At 39.4% G+C, this 25,405-nt stretch overlaps 3 pseudogenes; all 3 read left to right on the top strand.

Annotated features, from left to right (window-relative positions):
* The first annotated feature begins 2,146 nt into the window (after positions 1-2,146).
* Positions 2,147-2,854, top strand: LOC127352978 (myosin-13-like; annotated as a pseudogene).
* A 298-nt stretch (positions 2,855-3,152) lies between these two features.
* Positions 3,153-8,308, top strand: LOC127352407 (myosin heavy chain, fast skeletal muscle-like; annotated as a pseudogene).
* A 3,987-nt stretch (positions 8,309-12,295) lies between these two features.
* LOC127352406 (myosin heavy chain, fast skeletal muscle-like) lies at positions 12,296-24,824 on the top strand (annotated as a pseudogene).
* The last annotated feature ends 581 nt before the right edge of the window (positions 24,825-25,405 follow it).

The following is a 25,405-nucleotide window of genomic DNA, read 5'->3' as shown; positions in this document are numbered from 1 at the left end:
CATTGCACCCAAGTTAGCTGACAAGTGGCTGACTCTGACCCCTAAATCAAACTCACTTTATGATGCCAACTGATTCTTGTGTAAGAAAACATCATAGTGGCATTCCTGTGAAATTGCATTTATTAGTTAGTTTAGAAGATAAATAAATCATTTGTCACTAATAGTTTAACTAATTAAATAATGAAATTAAAGATAATATATTCAATACATTTTGTACTTATTTAATGATTGCAAATTGAGTCATATCTCGGTAATTTATATGTGCACAATCAGAATCTGCATAATAATCCAATTTACTGATCCCGGTATGCTTCTTAAGGTTGCTTTACTATACAACCATTAATTCTCAAAAAATAATTTTAAAAATCTTATCTGTACCTTAAGATGTAAGTGACATTATAACAGCTTAGTGTTAGATATAATCATTTTTAATCACATTTTTATATGAAACTGTTATTCAACTTTTATATATGCCATGTTTCAAAAGAAGTCAAAAACGACTTACTTCAGAAAGGGATTGACCCAAATGTAGTGCCAGCTAAATATTTCAAATGCTTCAAGACTCAGCTGTCATTCTAGCCATATTTGGCACGATACCCTGTTTTAAGCCTTGCTTTGTAAGCAAACCAGACTGAATATAAGGGGTACAAGAGGAGCTTCAGTGTGTGTGGTGGTAGACCAGTGAAGTTCCTGCTTGTGGTGAGGATATCTACTATTGCATTGTACAATTTTGCTAAGGTTATTATTTTTAGCCCCTTTCACTCCATTTTTGACCCCCTGAACATATACGAAAAGCCAATTTTATTCGATAAAGTTTTCAGGCCTGGTGAAAAATTGGATATTCTATGCGTCGCTTTCGGGTCGGACACTAGGTGACGCTACTATTAAGAAAAGTGCATTTAGGCTAATAACTCCCACACCGTTTGTCGCACATCTAAAAACCTTACATCCATGCCTTCAGTAAAGGGATCTGCATCTCCCCATATAGGCCACGTCCATTTCCGCCTATAATTTTTTTTTTCGCTAGAGGGCGAAAATGGCCATAAACTACTTTTTACTGTTCCTCCTATGCGCTTTTGTCCGATTCGCACAAAACTTTTCACGTTGAATCTGGAGACCGCCCTGGCAAAAAAAGTTTTAAATTTAAAGTATTTTGATATTTCAAAAAATAATTGTGTTATAAAATTAGCACTTCCTGTTGATTTTTCATCAAAAAAGGAAGTGGGGCATTTCTCCGCATTGGTATGTCTGATTGACACCAACCTTGAGTCCTTAGTCCTTGTCTTCTACAGGAATCGTGCACAATTTAAGGCCATCGCCACAAGGTGGCGCTCTTTAAAATGAAAAGTTTATATCTCCACATTGGCAAGGGTGATTACAAAACTTGGTCAAGTTGGCCATTTTGAATTCTGTGGTCATTTTCGGTGAATTTCTCGCACATGTGATTAAAACAAAACTTGGCACAATGATTGCCCATGGCTCCCTGAGGCTTGCTAAAAAATTTGTCAACAATCTGCCGCTAGGTGGCGCTCTGGTGGCATGGTAAATCACTGTGCAGAGACCGTAATACTTATGAACATGAAATTCACAGGGCCCCCTACAGTATTTCAAAAAAAGCAGCCCGGCGCCACATTTTACTGATATGTATGAAACTAGGTAGGCATGTGTAACGTGCCAAAACCTACAGAAAAGCCTCTTGGACCCATACCCCCAAGCCCACGGGAAGTCTGACATTTTGACCAATTATACTGACCAATTTTCAAAATTGGCCAGTGACGACTCCAATCTCCAATAAACTTAATATATTCTGTAACAGTCTTGCCCTGAACACGTCCTCATAACTTCAGTGTACGTTGTCCAATCTAAATGAAACTTCACGTGTTTGATAACAGTCCCGCCCTGAACATGTCTACATGACAATATTCAGACATAGTGATAGCGCCACCTACTGGCAACAGGAAGTATGCGCAGCATGGTGATTTTGGATAATTAATTTATATTTAGGTGTTGTTCGCCCATTGTGTACAAACCTCAAATAACAATTGATTATAAGAAATAAGAAATTACAAAATGAATCAGCTTGTCAGTGAAGGCTTCAACTCAGCTGAAGGCCACCTGTAATGATGCAAAACCATTTTTAGGTGTGAATATATTAACTGTTTAGTACAACACCAGGCACGTGGGCACTGTTAAATCACTTGAGCAGAAAATATCAGTCTAAGATTGCTATTGTTTGACTTGCTGCAGACATTAGCCACCACCATGAGTACGGACACGGAGATGGCCGTTGATGGCAAAGCTGTCATATACCTCCGTAAGCCAGAGAAGGAGAGAATTGAGGCTCAAAACAAACTCTTTGATGGCCAAGGCTGCCTGCTACATGGCTGATGCCAAGGAGCTGTACTTGAAGGTAACAAGCCTCAAGAAAGATGGTAGCAGAGTCAGTTTGACAAAATTGAGGACATGGACATGATGACCCATCTCAATGAAGCCTCTGTGTTGTATAACCTCAAAGAGCGTTATGCAGCATGGATGATCTACGTAAGAAAAGCTGCCTAATAAGAAAAGAGAAATATACCTGTACAGCGAAACTACCTATACTAAGAGTCAACTGCTGGATCACTTTCAGACCTACTCTGGGCTGTTCTGCGCCACTGTGAACCCCTATAGGTGGCTCCCAGTGTACTATCAGGAAGTTGTAAATGCCTATAGAGGCAAGAAGCGTATGGAGGCTCCTGCCCACATCTTCTCTGTCTCTGACAACACCTATCAGTTCATGCTTACTAGTAAGTTGTTACCATAACAATGTTGAATTAATCAGTATATGAGGTTTCTGCTGGGTAAAAAATGTTTTGTTTTTTTCCCAATTGGGCAGATAGGGGGAGAACTTGATCACGTAAGTTTCACATTTGTTGACTTTGCTGAACATAATCTAATATGATAACATTCTTACAAGTCTGTGTCTATACCTAGAGGAGAATCCAGTCTACACATGCCCTGTGAATTTCATATTAATAACTACTACGGTCTCCACACAGTGATTTACTATGCCACCAGAACCACCTAGTGGCGGATTGTTGACACAATTTTTCACCAGGCCTGACAACTTTGCCAAATAAAATTTAGTTTTCGTATATGTTCAGGGGGCAAAAATGCAGTCGGAGGGGCTAAAAATAGGTAAGAATAAGAATTCTAGCAAATAAAATAGGGACCTCCAGCGGTCGCTGGCTCAGTCCCTAAATATCCTTTTACATGTCTGATGAAGAACTTCCCGGTCATCCACCAGCTCAGATGTAACGGTGTGCTGGAGGGTATCAGAATCTGCAGAAAAGGTTTCCCCAGCAGAATCCTCTATGCTGACTTCAAGCAGAGGTATCAACGGAACACAATTATGATGCAGACTATTCAAAGAAAATGTTCACACTGACCACTAATTCTCTTATAAAAGGTACAAGGTGCTGAATGCCAGTGTCATCCCTGAGGGCCAGCTCATTGATAACAAGAGGGCAGAGTACAGATTCGGACACACCAGGGTAAGCACATTGATATACTTTAATGTACCTACCAAAGAGCACATATTCAGTCTATTTTTTTCTTTATGGAATAGTAGAGTATCCTGAAAAACATAACCAATGGGGAATTAGGCCATGAAAGAGCCAATGCAACATCGCCATCATGTGGCAATGGATAAACATTACATATTGCCTTGTAACTTGTTACCAAGAGGCTTAAACCCTAGATCATTTATGCCCAAGATTCTGTGGTTCTATCTCACCTATTTTAAATCCAGGGGGAAAATATTAAATAACAAATCATATATTTTACTCTTACTTCTACAAATTTAATCAGATTATCACCAAATATATTAAATATAGCGAGTCTGCAAAAAAGTTAGTAATTTGATTTTACCATTTGCTACAAGATTATATTATTACTAATAATACTAATTCTTGTATGGGCTATTTTACATAAATTGAAGTACTTTGTGCATACATCACAACTACAACCAAATTGTGTTGTCTGACTCACTTGAAATTTGGCACAATTCACCCTTGTAAAAAGGCTAATGTGCAAAAACACACAACTGTCAGCCATTTAGCATAATTGCATTTTACTGTTTAAAGTATTTAGATATAGATCCTGATGTAGATAAAAAAAATACAGTAAATATATTATATATTTTTCATTTTTAAATGATTGTGTAGGGTACATGCTCCTTTTCTACCTTTCTAGTTTAATGTTTAGTATGCTGTATGGTAAAGACATACAGTGAATTTCTATTTTCTGTTTGTTTAGGTGTTCTTTCATGAGAGATGAAAAGCTGGCATCTCTGGTTACCATGACTCAGGCTCTGCCTTTAAAATCAGTCAGCTCCTCAGCAAGATTGAGGATGAGCAGTCCTTGGGTGCTCAGCTTCAGAAGAAGACCAAGGAGCTTCAGGTCACATATTGTATTATATAAAACATTACAGCACATATTTTGTATTTTGTATATTACAATAAAAAGTTGAAAAAAAACACACCTACATTCAACAGGCCCGTATTGAAAAGCTGGAGGAGGAGATTGAAGCTGAGCGTGCTGCTCGCGCCAAGGTTGAGAAGCAGAGAGCTGACCTCTCCAGGGAACTTGAGGAGATCAGTGAGAGGCTGGAGGAGGCTGGTGGAGCCACTGCCGCTCAGATTGAGATGAACAAGAAGCGTGAAGCTGAGTTCCAGAAGCTCCGTCGTGACCTTGAGGAGTCCACTCTGCAGCATGAAGCCACTGCTGCTGCTCTCCGCAAGAAGCAGGCTGACAGCGTTGCTGAGCTGGGAGAGCAGATCGACAACCTCCAGCGTGTCAAGCAGAAGCTTGAGAAGGAAAAGAGTGAATACAAGATGGAGATTGATGACCTCTCCAGCAACATGGAGGCTGTTGCTAAAGCAAAGGTACACAAAATATCAAATTTTATTTTTTATTTTTTAAATTAATATAGTAAATAAGGGAATTCATATTATATATAAAATCTGATCACTGATCTGATGTTTTTTTTCCTCATTAGGGAAATCTTGAAAAGATGTGCCGTACTCTTGAGGACCAACTGAGTGAACTGAAGACCAAGAATGATGCGTCCGTCAAATCAATGACTCGGGTGCACAGAAAGCACGTCTCCTGACAGAAAATGGTATCTACAAGTTATCAGTGAATAATCTGTTGTTTATTATTGAGAACCGTGACACAAACTAATGTATTATGACATCTTTCACACAAGGTGAGTTCAGCCGTCAAATTGAAGAGAAAGAAGCTCTTGTCTCCCAGCTGACCAGAGGCAAACAGGCCTTCACACAGCAGATTGAGGAGCGGAAGAGACAGATTGAAGAGGAGGTTAAGGTAAGAAAACGGTAAGTGAGTTCTGATAAACCTTACATGTTACTACATTTTGCACACTCAATATTAATTCTCACACCAGGCCAAGAATGCTCTTGCCCATGGACTGCAATCAGCCCGCCACGACTGTGATCTGCTGAGGGAGCAGTTTGAGGAGGAGTAGGAGGCCAAGGCTGAGCTGCAGCGTGGAATGTCCAAGGCCAACAGTGAGGTGGCTCAGTGGAGAAGCTATCCAGCGCACTGAGGAGCTTGAAGGAAGCCAAGTAAGTATATTTTAAACAATTAAATGGACATAAGTGTAACACTATCGTGTAGCTCAACTGACAATGGTATTTCTGGTATCAATACTTGTATTTAAACAAATGTATACAGATATTACAATTTACATTTGTTTAGTTATTTTGGGGCAAACATTTTCGAATGCAGCTCTGCTTTTATATTTTTATCTAGTTCCTTAAAGGTATGGAATTATTTCTATTTCATATATGCAATAAATTTTTTTTTTTTTAATATTTGTAACTTTAAGGTTTTCACTCAGAGACAAATTCATACCTTTTTCAAACAGGAAAAAGCTGGCCAAGCACCTTCAGGAGACTCAGGAACAGATTGAGGCAGTGAATTCCAAGTGTGCTTCTCTTGAGAAAACCAAGCAGAGGCTCCAGAGTGAGGTGGAAGACCTCATGATTGATGTGGAGAGAGCCAATGGACTGGCTGCCAACTTGGACAAGAAGCAGAGGAACTTTGACAAGGTAGCAACCTTTATTTTATGTGGCCAAGCCTTACAAACAATGAAATATATGTATTTGTCTTTATATTGCTGCAAAACAACTGAACAGTATTAATTGTGTAATTTAGGTCTTGGCAGAGTGGAAACAGAAGTTTGAGGAGGGTCAAGATGAAGAACTCTTATGAGGAATCTCTGGATCACCTGGAAACCATGAAGCGTGAAAACAAGAACCTCCAACGTGAGTTCTGACAACATTATTATTACTACATTAAGTTAGAATAATGTATTTATATTTTCCAATTCAAAGCTTAACGATATAAAACATGCATCTCTCTGCAGAGGAGATTTCAGATCTGACTGAACAGATTGGTGAGACTGGTAAGAGCATCCATGAGCTGGAGAAGTCCAAGAAGCAGGTGAAGACAGAGAAGTCTGAGATCCAGACAGCTCTTGAAGAGGCTGAGGTACATTTATTCTGCAGAGGTCTGCTGAAAATATACGGACAAATGTTTTATAAATGGTTAGAAAGCAAAGATGAATGTTGTTTTCTTTGACATCATTAGGGAACTTTGGAACATGAAGAGTCTAAGATCCTGCGTGTCCAGCTGGAGCTCAACCAGATTAAGGGTGAAGTAGACAGGAAGCTGGCTGAGAAGGATGAGGAGATGGAGCAGATCAAGAGGAACAGCCAGAGGGTGATTGACTCCATGCAGAGCACTCTGGATTCTGAGGTCAGGAGCAGGAACGATGCCCTGAGAATCAAGAAGAAGAAGGAGGGAGACCTAAATGAGATGGAGATTCAGTTGAGCCATGCCAATCGTCAGGCTTCCCCGAAGTCCCAGAAGCAGCTGAGGAATGTGCAAGCACAGCTGAAGGTATTGTAAGCCATAAAGTAGTTTCACAGACTATGGTCAGTGCACCTACATTTTGGCTGTCATGTGAATATTTTGCTGATATTTCTTCACAAGGATGCACAACTGCACCTTGATGATGCTGTCAGAGCCCAGGGTGACTTCAAGGAACAAGCTGCTATGGTAGAGCGCAGGAACGGTCTCATGGTGGCTGAAATTGAGGAACTTAGAGGTGCTCTGGAACAGACAGAGAGAAGCCGCCAAATTGCTGAGCAGGAGCTGGTGGACGCCAGTGAGCGTGTTGGACTGCTGCACTCTCAGGTAAACAAGCACTATCATTTCTTCAGTCATTCAAAAATCTTTTCATGAGTTAACGTTGGAAATGAAGCATGCTATCTCCAGAAACTTGAGTCTAGGGTAAGACAATTCTGTTAAGATTTGCACGGTAGAGCAAATGTAAGAAAACATGCAAAACAAATATTATCTAATTATTATCTTCACTTTCTGGTTTTCTAAAGGTGCGTGAGCTGGAGGCAGAGGTTGAGGCTGAGCAGAGACGTGAAGCAGATGCTGTTAAGGGTGTTCGTAAATATGAGAGGAGGGTGAAGGAGCTCACCTATCAGGTACAACTATATTAAGATTTTACATGTACTGTACAGATCAATCTGGCTTACTTTCCATGAAATATTTTGAGACACAAATCTATATTTTCTTTTACAGACTGAGGAGGACAAGAAACATTTTACCAGGCTGCAGGATCTGGTTAAAAAGGCCTACAAGAGGCAGGCTGAGGAAGCGGTAAGGACTCACATTTATATTTAAACAATGTGCTACTTGATACACTGTCATATTTATTTTATGTACAGTACACCTAGTAGGCTATTTTCAACATTTAAACATTTTTCTGTTTTTCTGTATTTCAGGAGGAGCAAGCCAATGTTCACCTGTCAAAGTGCAGAAAGGTCCAGCATGAACTGGAGGAGGCTGAGGAGTGTGCTGACTTTGCAGAGTCCCAGGTCAACAAACTGAGAGCAAAGACCTTTGGCAAGGTAAATACATAGTTTTGTGATCAATAATTAAAACAGCATCATCAATCTTTGATTTATGTCTGTTTGTTGGAGCAGATTCTTAACAGTATTATATTCACACCATTACACAGTATTAGGTTTAAATGCTATAAAATTAATTGATTAAAATTATTGTCACCTAAAGCTCTTTAAAATCAAACTTACACAAACAATTGATCTGTTTTTTACAGGGAAAAGAAGCAGCTGAGTAAAGCATGCTTGAGTGTTTCACTGTGTTGAATCATATAATATGATATAATTCATGCTGAAACAATAAAGATTAAATGGTTTCTCTTAAATTGCTGTCTGTTATACTTTCATGTCTTTGCTCCCCATGAAAGGTAGCTAATGTGAGATTTGAGAGACACTAACCAAATAGTTTTTACAATCATTAATTAATGCAGAATGCATAACTGTTCACTGTGACACTCAAAATATTATCAAATGATATAAATAAAAAACGAGTCAAGATCATATACTGTACAATAATAATATAAATTGTATAACTCGGTCAAACTACAGTGCCAAGCATGTGGATAAACCTGACTTGATATTTTAGTATCACATGGTAAAGTAGAAATCACAGTCAGCTGTTCTATAACAGGCTACAGATGTGTGGTGTGGGTCATTATTGGGTGCACTTTAATTTCAAAGTAAATTAACATTTCTGAATGTAAATCATTCTTTATCACAGAGATTTTTCAGATTGTGAATGTAGAATTTTTTTTTTCACTCCAAGTTCAATACTATTGCCTGTGACATTTAAAAATGCTATTGCTCAACAACTGGAATGGTTGACACTGGAAGTGCAGTGATATGCATGAAGCCAAAAATGGACTTGAAGCTGCAGAGTCAGTTAAAGTGCTAATAGGTTGACATATGAGTGTGAATACCACAGACATATCCCTTACACCTTATCATAAGTAGTGGTAGTATATATTTTTTATTATATTTGTTATTTATTTATTGTTGATCTATTTAGTATTTTAAAGATTTCTTTTTTAATCAAATAAATTAAATTATTTGTGAGAAGCATTAGAATACATGTGTATTTTTACTGTAACTGTATTAACCAATATCAATGAATAAACAGTTTGTCAAAAGACCTAAAATTAAGGTTTCCTTTTTAGGTAGGAATTAACATACATTCAAGATGTGCCTTTGCTGATGGAAAACTGAAACATAAGATGTATGTACTAGCAGCAAATGCCAACCTAATGTAACCATCAGCTGTCCTCCCAACCATATTTGGCTTGTGTCCCACATTTAACTTCTACTTTGTCAGCAACACACATTTAATACAAGGGTTCCAATTCCAGTCTGTGAGTGTTGTACAGGATCTATAAAGCTCATGTTTGTGATGTTATTATTGACTTACTTTAATTAATAGGATGTATTGGACAACAGTAGTCCAAGTATGCAGTACTGTTACACTGCATAATGTGAGGAGCAATTTGTAATTAAAGATTAAATAATTTAATTAATTAATTAATTAACTATGATGTCTACAATAACTAAAGTTTGGTATGTACAACAACCTTTAACTCATTTCACACATGATGAAATAGTTAATGTTAAGTAAATAATAAATAATATTGGTATTATTATTAAATATATTTAAGTCATTACAATCTTTATAGCTCTAGCTCAATTAAATTACTTTGAAATCAAACTATGGCTTTTCACGTACATTTTCCTGTTGAGCAGAACTCAGTTACATTAACTAAGGATATAAGTGGTAACACACATAAGTAACCCCTCACTATGAGTAGAGTCAGTCAACAGGTGGTACAAAGTATCTAAGGGATGCTCTGAAATAGACAGAAAGGAGGCAAGAGGGCCATCACTGATTTTGACTTTGCTCTCCATATGACCTTTATTGTCTGGAGACAATAAAATAAAGCCTGGAAGTTACTGACTGGATGAGGTTAAGTAGTAAAAAGTAGCAAGAACACATCAAAGAATTTTGTTCGGATTTGTGAAGTTGATAGTTGCAGAAAAGTGATGTGGATCAACAGATGCATCTTTTCTACAAATACCTACTTACTAGGTACAGTCAGATTGACATTTAATACAAAACATAAATCAAATTTATGTTTTTATTCGTGTATAATCACCTGAAAATAAGGATAATTGGAATTAGCTTTTTTTATCTACAGAAGGAGTGGGTCGCCAAATTACAAATCCTACTTCGGTGAAGGCAAGACACACAAGACAAGTACCTGTTGCCTTCGTTGGTTGAGTTGGACAGGTTTAGGCATAAGGAGTGAGTCCACCATGTTGCACCACTTTGTTTCTACTGTAACTGTTCTCTGGATAGGCCACTCACATTTTTTGTAAGACTTGCAGCTACCGTAGGTTCTCCTACACGCTTGGAAGGGGAGGGTGAGGCAAGCAGTATTCAGTTGGTTGCAGTGTGCAACTTCTCTGCTAGATGCCACTGAATCCTACACAATGGACATTTTACTTTATACCACAAATTGAAGAAAAACATTACCAGGCTGCAGGATCTGACATCATACTGCTTTTGTATAGTATATTAGCTCCAACCAAGTAGCAATGTGAAAAGTATTACTTGAACAGTTTAACAGTTTTAACAATAATCAGCCATATCCTGATCTAACACAACTACCATTTAAAGTACTGGTGCTGAGGGAAACTAATGAGCATGCTCCCAATATTGGACCAGTTTGGGATTTCCTGGCATCACAGCCTAGCCTGGAAAAAAAAAATTTATGTTTTGCCCAAGTTTGTACATACTATAATAGTTACAATCCACTTTCTGGTTGAAAGGGTGACACATGGTCTTCATCCTTATAATGAAGTAGGTTTGATATCCTAGATTCAATACAATTCAGGCTATTCTCTTTTGTGAGCATATCAACCCAACTGTTAATTTTGGCAGATGGGACAGCAGTGGCACTACCCTAGAGCTTTTAAAATGCTCTGGAAAACAATGTTGCCAAATGATCTGCTCAAAAGAACATGTTTTGGACTTGGTGGAATGACATCATTGCAAATTGTCAAATTAAATATTATATATAACATGTCAAATGATTTACAGTGCACAACTGACAATAGTGATGATTAATGATGAGAAACTTTTACTTGGGCTGCATTGCAGCAGTTATCATAGAGAGGCAGGAAATAGACTTGAAGCCTTTAAAGATTCTTAGAGTTATGGTTACACTTGTTAATCGTGTGACTGAGTGAAATGTGAGCCACTACACAGCATGGGTAGATATCTGTATTGAATGAAATATTAGTTTTATCGTCCTTAGACGATGCATTAGACGGACAACTGAAAAATGCAGCTGGAAAGCATGTGTTGACACAATGTTAATCATACCCAAGGAAGCCTCTGTGACATAGTCAGAGGCAGTTTGGAAATACTTTACATAAATTAAATTTGTTCTACAGTCATGTAAAAGAAATAAAAACAAAACTCCATTCTGCACACCCCTCTCCTTTCTATTATGTTGATACAATGCCTTGCATTGTCATGTCTTAAAAGACAAATTAGTTTTAAAATAGTAAAAATCTTCGTTTTCCTCAAAAATTGGAAACTGGCCTTACAGACTGAAATCCAAAACACAAGTGGTATATTTATAGTACATTCATGTACTAGCAACACCTGTTTTAATGGAAGTCTGCTTTGGCTGTTATTCACACCATATGTGAATGTGTCCCATATTTAACTTTTACTACGTAAGCAAGCCAGATTCAATATAAGGAGTCCAAGAGGACAGAGCAGTGTGTGGTAGGAGACCCTAGAAGACCCCAGCTTGTAGTAAGTTTCAATTCTATCTGTTTTGGAGAATTTAAATGAATTAATTATTTGAGAAATTAGTTTGTATTGTATTGTATTGTATTTTTGAAGGAAGTCTTTGATTGCAAACCTTCACCAGTAAGTGAAAATATGTGTCATGTATTCAACAGGATTGCAGAATATAACACACTTTTGACAGAGAAAGGGTCAGGTATGAACATCTATCAACTATCTTTTGGTATCATGTGAAAATAGTTATATTCACCTGCATATGCTGTTCATTCAGTTTTGTCATGACTCTGTTAATGTTATCAATATACACAGAATTATATTTTGATTGAGCTAAAGTAAAGACACTACAGAGCATAGACAGATATTTAATAAAGATATGTTTATGATTTAGTTCTGCTTTTATGCTATTCTGGGTTTTAAGTCACAGGGTTTTAAGATGGTTTTTAAAAAGATGAATAAGATTTCTCTTATTTGTAATTACCTCATAGAAATAAATTGCCACAATGAGTACAGACGCGAGATGGCCATTTATGGCAAAGCTGCCATTTACCTCCGTAAGCCGGAGAAGGAGAGAATTGAGGCTCAAAGCAAACCCTTTGATGCCAAGGCTGCCTGTTACGTGGCTGATACCAAGGAGCTGTACTTGGAAGGCAACAGTCCTCAAGAAAGATGGTGGCAAAGTCACTGTCAAAGTCCTGGACACGGAGGAGGTTAGTATCACTAAATCAAAGTAAACTGGGACTCAAACGATCAGCCCTCAATGTAACAAATGTCTTGTTCCAGGAGGGGACAGTTAAAAAGATGACATCTGTCCAATGAACCCTCCAAAGTTTGACAAGATTGAGGACATGGCCATGATGACCCATCTCAATGAAGCAGTCTGTGTTGTATAACCTCAAAGAGCGTTATGCAGCATGGATGATCTACGTAAGAAAAGCTGCCTAATACGAAAAGAGAAATATACCTATATACAGCGAAACTAGCTATACTTAAGAGTTAACTGCTGGGTTTCTATGATCACTTTCAGACCTACTCTGGGCTGTTCTGCGCCACTGTGAACCCCTATAAGTGGCTCCCAGTGTACGATCAGGAAGTTGTAAATGCCTATAGAGGCAAGAAGCGTATGGAGGCTCCACCCCACATCTTCTCTGTCTCTGACAACGCTTTTCAGTTCATGCTTACTGGTAAGTTGTTACCATAACAATGTTGAATTAATCAGTATATGAGGTTTCTGCTGAGTAAAAATATGGTTATTCTTTTTTCCCAATTGAACAGATAGGGAGAACCAGTCTGTCTTGATCACGTAAGTTTCACATTTGTTGACTTTGCTGAACATAATCTAATATGATAAAATTCTAACCAGTCTGTGTCTATACCTAGTGGAGAATCCGGTGCTGGAAAGACTGTGAACACCAAGCGTGTCATCCAGTATTTTGCAACAATCTCAGTTGGTGGAGACAAGAAGAGGGACACATCAAAGGTTTGTTACTGTATGATGATTACAATTCAGTGTTCTTTAGGTAAGGAATACATACATTTATTTTCTGACATTAATTTTAAACCTGGATTATAGGGGGTCACTGAGGATCAGATTATCGCAGCCAATCCTCTGTTGGAGGCCTATGGTAACGCCAAAACTGTGAGGAATGACAACTCTTCTCGTTTTGTAAGTATGGAAGGATTTCTACACATTAGAGGTGTTGTTACACATTGCCCATTATGAGGGACATTAAAAACCATTGTTCCAAACAGGGTAAATTCATCAGAATCCATTTCGGCACAACTGGCAAACTGGCTAGTGCTGATATTGAGACATGTAAGTAAAAGGTCTCATAGTACATACAAAAAGTTGGAATTGAGAATTAGACAGTCTCTGACTCTTTAACAACTTCTGTAGATCTGCTGGAGAAGTCTAGAGTAACATTCCAGCTTCCTGATGAAAGAGGCTACCACATCTTCTTCAGATGATGACCAACCACAAACCTGAGATTATTGGTAAATAGATGTTCTTTCCCATAACATTAAACACACTTACATTTTACATTTTTCAACCATTTATGGAATTTGTCACCTCTTTTTGATCTACAGAAATGGCTCTCATCACAAGCAACCCCTATGACTTCCCAATGTGTAGCATGGGACAGATCACTGTAGCCAGTATTGATGACAAAGTTGAGCTGGAAGCCACTGATGTGAGTCATCTTCACTTCAAAATATTTTAATGTATTTTGTTCATTAAGTGCAATATTAAAACTACTGTTTAAATGCATTTTCCAAAGTGATTATGTTTTGTGTGGTCACCTTTTTAAAAACAGAATGCCATTGATATCCTGGGCTTCACTAATGAAGAGAAGATGAGCATCTACAAGAATACTGGTGCTGTGCTCCACCATGGTAACATGAAGTTCAAGCAGAAGCAGCGTGAGGAGCAGGCTGAGCCGGATGGCACAGAGGGTGAGTATTTAATATCAGCTCAAAGTGAATAGCTTTGGAACAACAGCTGAAAAGTTCTTTCTCTAACTGGTCTCTATTATCTATCATCTATCATGATGAAATATCAGGGTCATATACTGTATGAATGAATCACTAAACTGTTTTCAGATGCTGACAAGGTTGCTTACTTGCTGGGTCTGAACTCTGCTGACATGCTAAAGGCTCTGTGCTATCCCAGAGTGAAGGTCGGAAATGAGTATGTCACCAAGGGACAGACTGTACAGCAGGTAATTGAGATATACTGGTATCAATTTCAATCTACATGAAGTACATGTATATTTACAGTAGGAAATGAATACAGAGGAAATTAGTCCCTCTTCGATTTGTTATATCTGACAAAGTCTGCAAGTTTGCTTGACTTTGATACATTCCCTTGTATGTTAACAAAATTACATAAAACATATATAGCAAATTTTTTACTCTTGTTTTTTTACCTGATTAGAAGAAATTCCAGCATTTTACAAAATGCTTGACTGACTTTAATGAAATCACACACATTTATTTAGGTGAAGAACTCAGTGACTGCTCTGGCCAAGTCCATCTATGAGAGGATGTTCTTGTGGATGGTCATTCGTATCAACCAGATGTTGGACACTAAACAGTCAAGGCAGCACTACATTGGTGTCCTGGATATTGCTGGATTTGAAATCTTTGATGTAAGCTTAATTTCAAACGATTCATCAGCTGATACTTTTCCTTGACTGAATCATTCTTATTGTCTGCAAGATATTACACTGAATATTTGTCCCCTCACAGTTCAACACCTTGGAGCAGCTGTGCATCAACTTTACCAATGAGAAACTGCAACAGTTCTTCAACCACACCATGTTTGTCCTGGAGCAAGAGGAGTACAAGAAGGGGAGGGTATTATCTGGGAGTTCATTGACTTGGCATGGACTTGGCTGCCTGCATTGAGCTGATTGAAAAGGGTAATCATTTCATTTTGTCCTTCTGTTTGGTGGTTCTTATTTTCACTTAATGTATGACATAATTACATACATCATTCTACTTTTTTCAAGCCCATGGGTATCTTCTCCATCCTTGAAGAGGAGTGCATGTTCCCCAAGGCCACAGACACATCCTTCAAGAACAAGCTGTATGACCAGCATCTTGGCAAAAACAAAGCATTTGAGAAGCCGAAGCCCGCCAAAGGCAAGGCTGAGGCCCACTTCTCCCCTGGTGCACTATGCTGGTACCGTGGACTACAATATCGGCGGCTGGCTGGACAAGAACAAGGATCCACTGAATGACTCTGTTGTTCAGCTGTACCAGAAGTCCTCAGTGAAACTGCTGGGTGCTCTCTATCCTCCTGTTGTTGAGGGTATGACAGTAACTACAGTAAAATCAAACATATTTTTAAGATTGTAGATAATGTGATAGTCCTACCTAACGCGAGAATGTGTTCATGTAAATATTGAGTCTGACAAAACATGTCTGCTCTAAACCATCCACAGAGGCTGGAAAGAAGGGAGGCAAGAAGAAGGGTGGTTCTATGCAGACTGTGTCTTCACAGTTTAGGATGGGCTTTAGGTGTAAAATTTAACATTGCAAACATGGGTATATAAACATATTTCAGTTTGTACATTTTTTGCCATTTCTGGATCAACAGGAGAACTTGGGAAAGCTGATGACTAACTTGAGGAGCACCCATCCTCACTTTGTGCGCTGCCTGATTCCCAACGAGTCAAAGACTCCAGGTATATAGAGACCATAATCTCAAGTGTTTGAGGGGTGGTTCTGTTTTGATTGTATGGTTTCATTAAGTTTAATATTCTATTAAAGGACGTCATTAACAAATATCTTTTTTATAGGTCTGATGGAGAACTTCCTGGTCATCCACCAGCTCAGGTGAATAACGGTGTGCTGGAGGGTATCAGAATCTGCAGAAAAGGTTTCCCCAGCAGAATCCCCTATGCTGACTTCAAGCAGAGGTATCAGTGGATATTCTAATAGAACTTTGATGCAGACTTTTAAAAGAAAATAACTCACACTGACCATTAACTTTCTTATAAAAGGTACAAGGTACTGAATGCCAGTGTCATCCCTGAGGGACAGTTCATTGATAACAAGAGGCTTCGGAGAAGTTGCTTGGATCAATTGATGTTAATCATGACGAGTACAAATTTGGACACACCAAGGTAAGCACCTAGATCACATTCATATACATTGGTGTATTTTTACCAAGGATGGTGTTTTCCTGTTAATTAGATGTATTTCAAATATACACACATCAGCCATAACATAATGAGCACTGATTAACACTGATAACCTGGTTATCATGGCACCTGTCAATGGGTGGGATATATTAGGCAGCAAGTGAACATTTTGTCCTCAAGGTTGATGTGCTAGAAGCAGGAAAATGGGCAGCATGAGGATTTGAGCGACTTTGATAGGGGCCAAACTATGATGGCTAGATGACTAGTGTTGTTTTTGGCGGCCTGTTTTGAATTTGAGTTTTAGTCTAGTTTTTGTGTCAAACTGTCATTTTAGTTTTAGTCATGTTTATACTCTTTTTAGTCTAGTCAAGTTCAGCTCGACTAAAAGTCTGAGCAAGTTAGTCTTATTTTAGTCAGAATTATCCATTTTATTTTCGTCTAGTTTTAGTCGACGAAAACCGATGACATTTTGAGTCTAGTTTTAGTCAATGAAAATTGTATTTAAGTCTCTTTTTAATAATGCAATTCTATTTAACCCAGTTAATATAGTACAAGTACCTAGTATAGTACAGACAAAACCAAAATTTTCTTTAAGTCACCAAAGTCAAACAAGGGTTATCTTATTATTATATTATTGTTACCTTGTTACCTCCTGTGGTGGTCAGTACCTATCAAAAGTGGTCCAAGAAAGAAAAAGCAGTGAAGGGTCATGGGCAGAGGCGGACTGGGACAATAATTCAGGCCAGGAATTTGATACCATCCCAGGCCACTACTACCCGATTAACGCAAAACACCAAGAGTGAGTTAGGTTGGGCGCCTACTGATGTAAGAGTGTAAAATAATAAAGCAAAGGCTCCACATGCGCCCACACACAGCTTTTCTGTTTCTTTCCCCTACAAAATAAATGTTTCTGTTGTGCTGCAATAACCTGTACTCAAATAACATAAACTGAAATTATGTTCACCTGCATTATGCATGAGTATTTTTAATTTACTACTACACTTTTAATGTGCGTGCTGCACATTTTAACAGTGAAGTAGTAGATTAAATAAAATAAGTTACCCAATCATCCACCTAAACTTGAGACCAATCCTATTTTTAATGTAACAGGTACCAGACTAGTTATAAATTTGACCACTGTGTCAACCATAGTATCATACCAAGTGAGAGGTACACAGATGGCGCACTGCAGATGTGTAGGTTTATGCTCTGTAACATTAAACAAGGAAACTTCAAACACACAGTCAGGGACCGAGCTGGCAGGCATGAGGAGTCAAGAGCAAATTTCCTAAATGAACCTAAATGAATTAACCTAATAATACTACCCAAAATTGACAAAGAAGGTTAACTAATTGTGTACCCAAAAAGATAACGGCTGTCAAAAATGGATAATAAAACTGTATTATGAATTAAGTTATTTATTGTGAATTGTGTCTAATGTTCTATACCTAAACCTAAAGATAGTCAGACAAAAATGGAAGAGTTAAAATATGATACAATAGTCAGTGAGTAAAAAAAAAGGGAAAAGGTTACAACATTCAATCACTCATGTAAAAAAAACCTAACCCATCAGCTTTCCACAAAGTGGAACTAACCTCCTCATTAAGCTAGTTATGCTGGATAGGCTATGGTTGTGCATCTGTTGTCACCACTAGTGTTTAATGTCTTATTTGCTCCCTTACTGACAAACATGTCAGTTATTTCACAGCACTTCGCTGCATTTGTGTGAGTGCTTGAAGCTTTTAAGCCTCTCCCTCTCTGCTCCACCTTTCCTCTTGGGCTGTTGATCTCGCTCCATTTTTCAAGCATGTAGAACTACAGGTGCGGGAGGAGGCAGGGAGGGAGGGGGGGACGGGGGAGCACAACTTGGTGTGTGTGTCTGCCTGCAGTGCTGTGACAGCGCCTCAGAAAAAGAGAGGAAGGGGGTGTGTTTGTGCCCAACCGTTGCTGCTCAGTCTGTGTGAGCTTCAATACCCTAATGAGCCGCACGACAGATTAATTATTTTAAAATAAAGCGCAACCCGAACCGAGCCTTTGGTCTTGTCCATCGGCAATCACCAAGCGGGCCAGTTCGGGCGGCCAGGCCCCCAGGAAATGTCCCAGTGCTCCTGATGGCCACTCCGCCACTGGTCATGGGCAGACAAGACTCTCACTGAGGCACGTTGGGAGCAAAGGCTGGCTCGATTCAACAGACGAGCTACTGTAGCTAAAACTGCTGAAAGAGTTATCACCACCAGGGTGCCCAGGTGGTCATAATCTTATGGCTGATTGGTGTGTATATATCTATTAATAACAAAAGCAGGATATCTGAAAAACTACTTATATGATTGTAATAAATTGGTGCCAAGTCAGACCATGGGAACAAGAAACAAGTAATTTATCATGAACCTAAAAGGCGAGCAGACAGTATGTCATTATCAACAAAACAATGTTGTCCTAGGACCCTTAAACCATGTGGGTTTTATAGGATGGAAAGGATCTGAGTTTAGCCTACATTCATTTTTACTTTTCCTTTGTTTAGGTGTTCTTCAAAGCCGGTCTGCTGGGTGTCCTTGAGGAGATGAGAGATGAAAAGCTGGCAACTCTGGTTACCATGACTCAGGCTCTCTGCCGTGGTTACGTCATGAGAAAGGAGTTTGTGAAGATGATGGAGAGGAGGCATGTTGAAAATAGAACATTTTCAGAGATTGTATGAAAAAATTATGAACAACATTTTCCATAACAGCAACTTCTTGTCCACAGGGAAGCAATCTATACCATCCAGTACAATATCCGCTCATTCATGAATGTGAAACACTGGCCATGGATGAAGGTGTACTACAAGATCAAGCCTCTGCTGCAGAGTGCTGAAACTGAGAAGGAGCTGGCTGGAGATGAAGGACAACTACGAGAAGATGAAATCAGACTTGGCTAGTGCCCTGGCCAAGAAGAAGGAACTGGAGGAGAAGATGGTGTCCCTTCAGCAGGAGAAGAATGATTTGCAGCTGCAAGTAGCATCTGTAAGTACACCTCAACAATTGCTTTTTTCAAGCTTTTCAGTGTTGATGTGCTAATTTCTATTTTCATAAAACCAACTAGGAATCAGAGAATCTGTCAGATGCTGAGGAAAGATGTGAGGGACTTATCAAGAGTAAGATTCAGCTGGAAGCCAAAGTCAAAGAGACCACTGAGAGACTGGAGGATGAAGGAAATCAATGCTGAGCTCACTGCCAAGAAGAGAAAGCTGGAGGATGAATGCTCTGAGCTCAAGAAGGATATTGATGACCTGGAGCTTACCTTGGCTAAAGTGGAGAAAGAAAAACATGCCACAGAGAACAAGGTTTGTAATTAATATTTAGTACATCAAGTAACATTCATCGATATGCATGTAATAACAACATGTTTCTTGCAAATGTAGGTGAAGAACCTGACTGAGGAGATGGCTTCTCAGGATGAGAGCATTGCTAAGCTGACCAAGGAAAAGAAAGCCCTTCAGGAGGCTCATCAGCAGACTCTTGATGACCTGCAGGCTGAGGAAGACAAAGTCAACACTCTGACCAAGGCCAAGACCAAGCTTGAGCAGCAAGTGGATGATGTAAGTTTGCAAAGTCATTTGGATTGGCAAAGCATGTTTCCTTTTGAACATGATAATTAAATACTAATTTTAATGTTCAGCTTGAGGGCTCTTTGGAACAAGAGAAAAAAGCTGCGTATGGACCTGGAGAGAGCCAAGAGAAAGCTGGAGGGTGATTTGAAACTGGCCCAGGAATCCATAATGGATCTTGAGAATGACAAGCAGCAGTCTGATGAGAAAATAAAAAAGTAACATTGACTTTGAATTCGTACAACAACCATTCTCTTTAAAATTGTGGTCAGCAGCATGAACTCTTACTATTTACCCAATCTATTATTCTCACAGGAAGGACTTTGAAATCAGTCAGCTGCTCAGCAAGATTGAGGATGAGCAGTCCTTGGGTGCTCAGCTTCAGAAGAAGATCAAGGAGCTTCAGGTCACATATTGTATTATATAAAATATTACTGCACATATTTCGTATTTTGTATATTATAAAAACACACCTACATTCAACAGGCCCGTATTGAGGGAGCTGGAGGAGGAGATTGAAGCTGAGCGTGCTGCTCGCGCCAAGGTTGAGAAGCAGAGAGCTGACCTCTCCAGGGAACTTGAGGAGATCAGTGAGAGGCTGGAAGAGGCTGGTGGAGCCACTGCCGCTCAGATTGAGATGAACAAGAAGCGTGAAGCTGAGCTCCAGAAGCTCCGTCGTGACCTCGAGGAGTCCACTCTGCAGCATGAAGCCACTGCTGCTGCTCTCCGCAAGAAGCAGGCTGACAGCGTTGCTGAGCTGGGAGAGCAGATCGACAACCTCCAGCGTGTCAAGCAGAAGCTTGAGAAGGAAAAGAGTGAATACAAGATGGAGATTGATGACCTCTCCAGCAACATGGGAGGCTGTTGCTAAAGCAAAGGTACACAAAATATCAAATGCTATTTTAACATCCAAATTAATATAGTAAATAAGGGGAATTCATATCATAAATAAAATCTGATCACTGATTTGTTTTTTTTCCTCATTAGGGAAATCTTGAAAAGATGTGCCGTACTCTTGAGGACCAACTGAGTGAACTGAAGACCAAGAATGATGAAAATGTCCCGTCAAATCAATGACACGGGTGCACAGAAAGCACGTCTCCTGACAGAAAATGGTATCTACAAGTTATCATTGAATAATCTGTTGTTTATTATTGAGAACCATGACACAAACTGAAGTATTATGGCATCTTTCACACAAGGTGAGTTCAGCCGTCAAATTGAAGAGAAAGAAGCTCTTGTCTCCCAGCTGACCAGAGGCAAACAGGCCTTCACACAGCAGATTGAGGAGCTGAAGAGACAGGTTGAAGAGGAGGTTAAGGTAAGAAAACAATGGAAAAGAAGTGAGTACTGATAAACTTTGTGTTAGACATTTTGCACATTCAATTTAATTCTTACACCAGGCCAAGAATGCTCTTGCCCATGGACTGCAATCAGCCCGCCACGACTGTGATCTGCTGAGGGAGCAGTTTGAGGAGGAGCAGGAGGCAAAGGTTGAGCTGCAGCGTGGAATGTCCAAGGCCAACAGTGAGGTGGCTCAGTGGAGAACTAAGTATGAAACTGATGCTATCCAGCGCACTGAGGAGCTTGAGGAATCCAAGTGAGTACATTTTAAACATTTACAACCCCAGAAGTGTAGCATTACAGCGTAGCTCAACTGACAAAGGTATTTCTGGTATCAATACAAACAAATTTATCCAAACATGACAGTTTGACATTTTCTTATATTATGTTAACATTATTTGGGTCCAAACAGTTTAGATTGCAGAACTGCTTCCATATGTTCATCTAGTTTCTTAAACATATGGAATTATTTATTTTTCATACATGCAAAATTGTTTGTGTAAGTATTTGTAACTTAGGGTTTTCATGGACAAATCACACTTTTTCAAACAGGAAAAAGCTGGCCCAGCGCCTTCAGGAGGCTGAGGAACAGATTGAGGCAGTGAATTCCAAGTGTGCTTCTCTTGAGAAAACCAAGCAGAGGCTCCAGAGTGAGGTGGAGGACCTCATGGTTGATGTGGAGAGAGCCAATGGACTGGCTGCCAACTTGGACAAAAAGCAGAGGAACTTTGACAAGGTAGCAACCTTTACTTTATGTGGCCAAGCCTTACAAACAATGAAACATGTATTTGTCTTTATATTGCTGCATAATAATAGTATTAGTGAACAGTATTAATTGTGTAATTTAGGTTTTGGCAGAGTGGAAACAGAAGTTTGAGGAGGGTCAGGCAGAGCTTGAGGGAGCTCAGAAGGAGGCTCGTTCTCTCAGCACTGAGCTCTTCAAGATGAAGAACTCTTATGAGGAAGCTCTGGATCACCTGGAGACCATGAAGCGTGAAAACAAGAACCTCCAACGTGAGTTCTGACCACATTATTATTACTACATTAAGTAAGAATAAAGTATTTATATTTCCATTTCAAGGCATAACGATATAAAACATGCATCTCTCTGCAGAGGAGATCTCAGATCTGACTGAACAGATTGGTGAGACTGGTAAGAGCATCCATGAGCTGGAGAAGTCCAAGAAGCAGGTGGAGACAGAGAAGTCTGAGATCCAGACAGCTCTTGAAGAAGCTGAGGTACATTTATTCTGCGGTCTTCTGAAAATACACGGACAAATGTTTTATAAATGGTTAAAAGGCAGAGATGAATACTCTTTTCTTTGACATCATTAGGGAACTTTGGAACATGAAGAGTCTAAGATTCTGCGTGTCCAGCTGGAGCTCAACCAGATTAAGGGTGAAGTAGACAGGAAGCTGGCAGAGAAGGATGAAGAGATGGAGCAGATCAAGAGGAACAGCCAGAGGGTGGTTGACTCCATGCAGAGCACTCTGGATTCTGAGGTCAGGAGCAGGAACGATGCCCTGAGAATAAAGAAGAAGATGGAGGGAGACCTAAATGAGATGGAGATTCAGTTAAGCCATGCCAATCGTCAGGCTTCTGAGTCCCAGAAGCAGCTGAGGAATGTGCAAGCACAGCTGAAGGTATTGTAAGATGTATAGTTGTTTCATAGACTGGTCAGTGCACCTACATTTTGACTGTCATGTGATTATTTTGCTGATATTTTTTTCACCAGGATGCACAACTGCACCTTGATGATGCTCTCAGAGCCCAGGATGACTTCAAGGAACAAGCTGCTATGGTAGAGCGCAGGAACGGTCTCATGGTGGCTGAAATTGAGGAACTTAGAGCTGCTCTGGAACAGACAGAGAGAAGCCGCAAAACCGCCGAGCAGGAGCTGGTGGACGCCAGTGAGCGTGTTGGACTGCTGCACTCTCAGGTAAGCAAGCACTGTCATTTCTTCAGTCATTCAGAAGTCTAATGAGTTTTGCAAATAATGTGAAAATGAAGCATGTGATGACTTAAGTGATCTTTTTATCTTTTAGAACACAAGCCTTATGAACACCAAGAAGAAGCTTGAGGCTGACCTGATCCAGGTCCAGAGTGAAGTGGATGACACTGTTCAGGAAGCAAGGAATGCAGAGGAGAAGGCCAAGAAGGCCATCACTGATGTACGTTTGACTTTTACATTTGTACTGCAAGTAAAATGTGTTTTTCTCAAAATATTTGTAATATTATATTTCTAATATGTTGTCTCTTCTAGGCTGCCATGATGGCTGAGGAGCTGAAGAAGGAGCAGGATACTAGCTCTCACCTGGAGAGGATGAAGAAGAACCTGGAGGTTACAGTTAAGGACCTGCAGCACCGCCTGGATGAGGCTGAGAACCTGGCCATGAAGGGTGGCAAGAAGCAGCTCCAGAAACTTGAGTCTAGGGTAAGACAATTCTGTTAAAATTTGCAGGTGAACAAGTGTGAGAAAACATACAAAACAAAAAATATATAAATATTATATAAATGTTCTGGTTTTTCTAAAGGTGCGTGAGCTGGAGGCAGAGGTTGAGGCTGAGCAGAGACGTGGAGCAGATGCTGTTAAGGGTGTCCGCAAATATGAGAGGAGAGTGAAGGAGCTCACCTATCAGGTACAGTCACTTTGACATTTAACATGTAGCCTACAAATTAATCTAACACATGTATTGCTTAATACATTTAAAAATTCCAATTTACTTTATTTTCCAGACTGAAGAGGACAAGAAAAATGTTGCCAGGCTGCAGGATCTGGTTGACAAACTGCAGCTCAAAGTGAAGACCTACAAGAGGCACGCTGAGGAAGCGGTAAGCACAACACATTCATTTTAAATACTGATAGGTAATAATATGCCAGAATCATCTTGTTCTTCACAAAACACACATTTATGATATTAGTAGTTTGGTTTTTGCACTGGTAAACTTATATTTAAATATAATTTGAAAAAATGATAATCAGCTATAAATTACAATAACTATATCATTATGAAGCAAGCAAGCCATTAAATGTTTGTGATTGACAGTTTGGTCATATTTATGTAGTACACCTTATAGTGAATAAAACCACTCTCATTGTATATTAAAATGTCTATAACTATGTTTTTTCAGGAGGAGCAAGCCAACGTTCACCTGTCCAAGTGCAGAAAGGTCCAGAATGAACTGGAGGAGGCTGAGGAGCGTGCTGACATTGCAGAGTCCCAGGTCAACAAACTGAGAGCAAAGAGCCGTGACTCTGGCAAGGTAAATACACATCCCACTTTTATATTTGCATACATATATACATACACATACACACACAGACACACACACACACACACACACACACACACACACACACACACACACACACACACACACACACACACACTAACAAACACAATAGGTATGTATTAATTGTTCTATTTTTCTACAGGGAAAAGAGGTGGCTGAGTAAAGCACTCTGGCTGATGGGCTGTTTCCAATCATAAAATATGATGTGAAATATACCACAATAAAATAGTTGTTTATCTTAATTTGCTTTCTGTGTTATTTTAATCCCATTTGGATGATTTATGATGTGAAGGCATGTCAAAACACCAGAACCAAGTAAGGCGCCTTACTAATCCATTAATAAATGGAACTGAAGAACGCCCATGATTTGTTTACTGGACCAGTCTCCATTAAAGTAGTAGAAGAGGCATTTGTCAGCAAGGTGGACATTTCTTTTTGCCATATGTCTGCAAACCACTGATTATCATAGAAAAAATAAAAATAACAGAAGGGGCTGCATCTGTGTATAATTTAATAGCAAATGATGATTCTAGTTGCAAATTGTAAAAGGAAGAGATGCCATTCCTTTTATCACACAGAGGAGACCAGAACTGGAGCTTAGATCTGCAGCCCTCATCCAAGCTCACCATATCATGAAGTTTCTCTACAGATCTGGAGAGGTGCAGAAGCCTGGATATAAAGCAGTGTCCCTTGGGAATAACATGCATATCGAAATTAAGATCCCCAAGCAATTCTCTTTTTAAA

Source organism: Dicentrarchus labrax, unplaced genomic scaffold (assembly GCF_905237075.1).
Source record: "Dicentrarchus labrax unplaced genomic scaffold, dlabrax2021, whole genome shotgun sequence".
Taxonomy (NCBI): domain Eukaryota; kingdom Metazoa; phylum Chordata; class Actinopteri; family Moronidae; genus Dicentrarchus; species Dicentrarchus labrax.
Note: the sequence above shows the minus strand (reverse complement) of the source record. Positions and strands in the feature narration are given on the sequence as shown.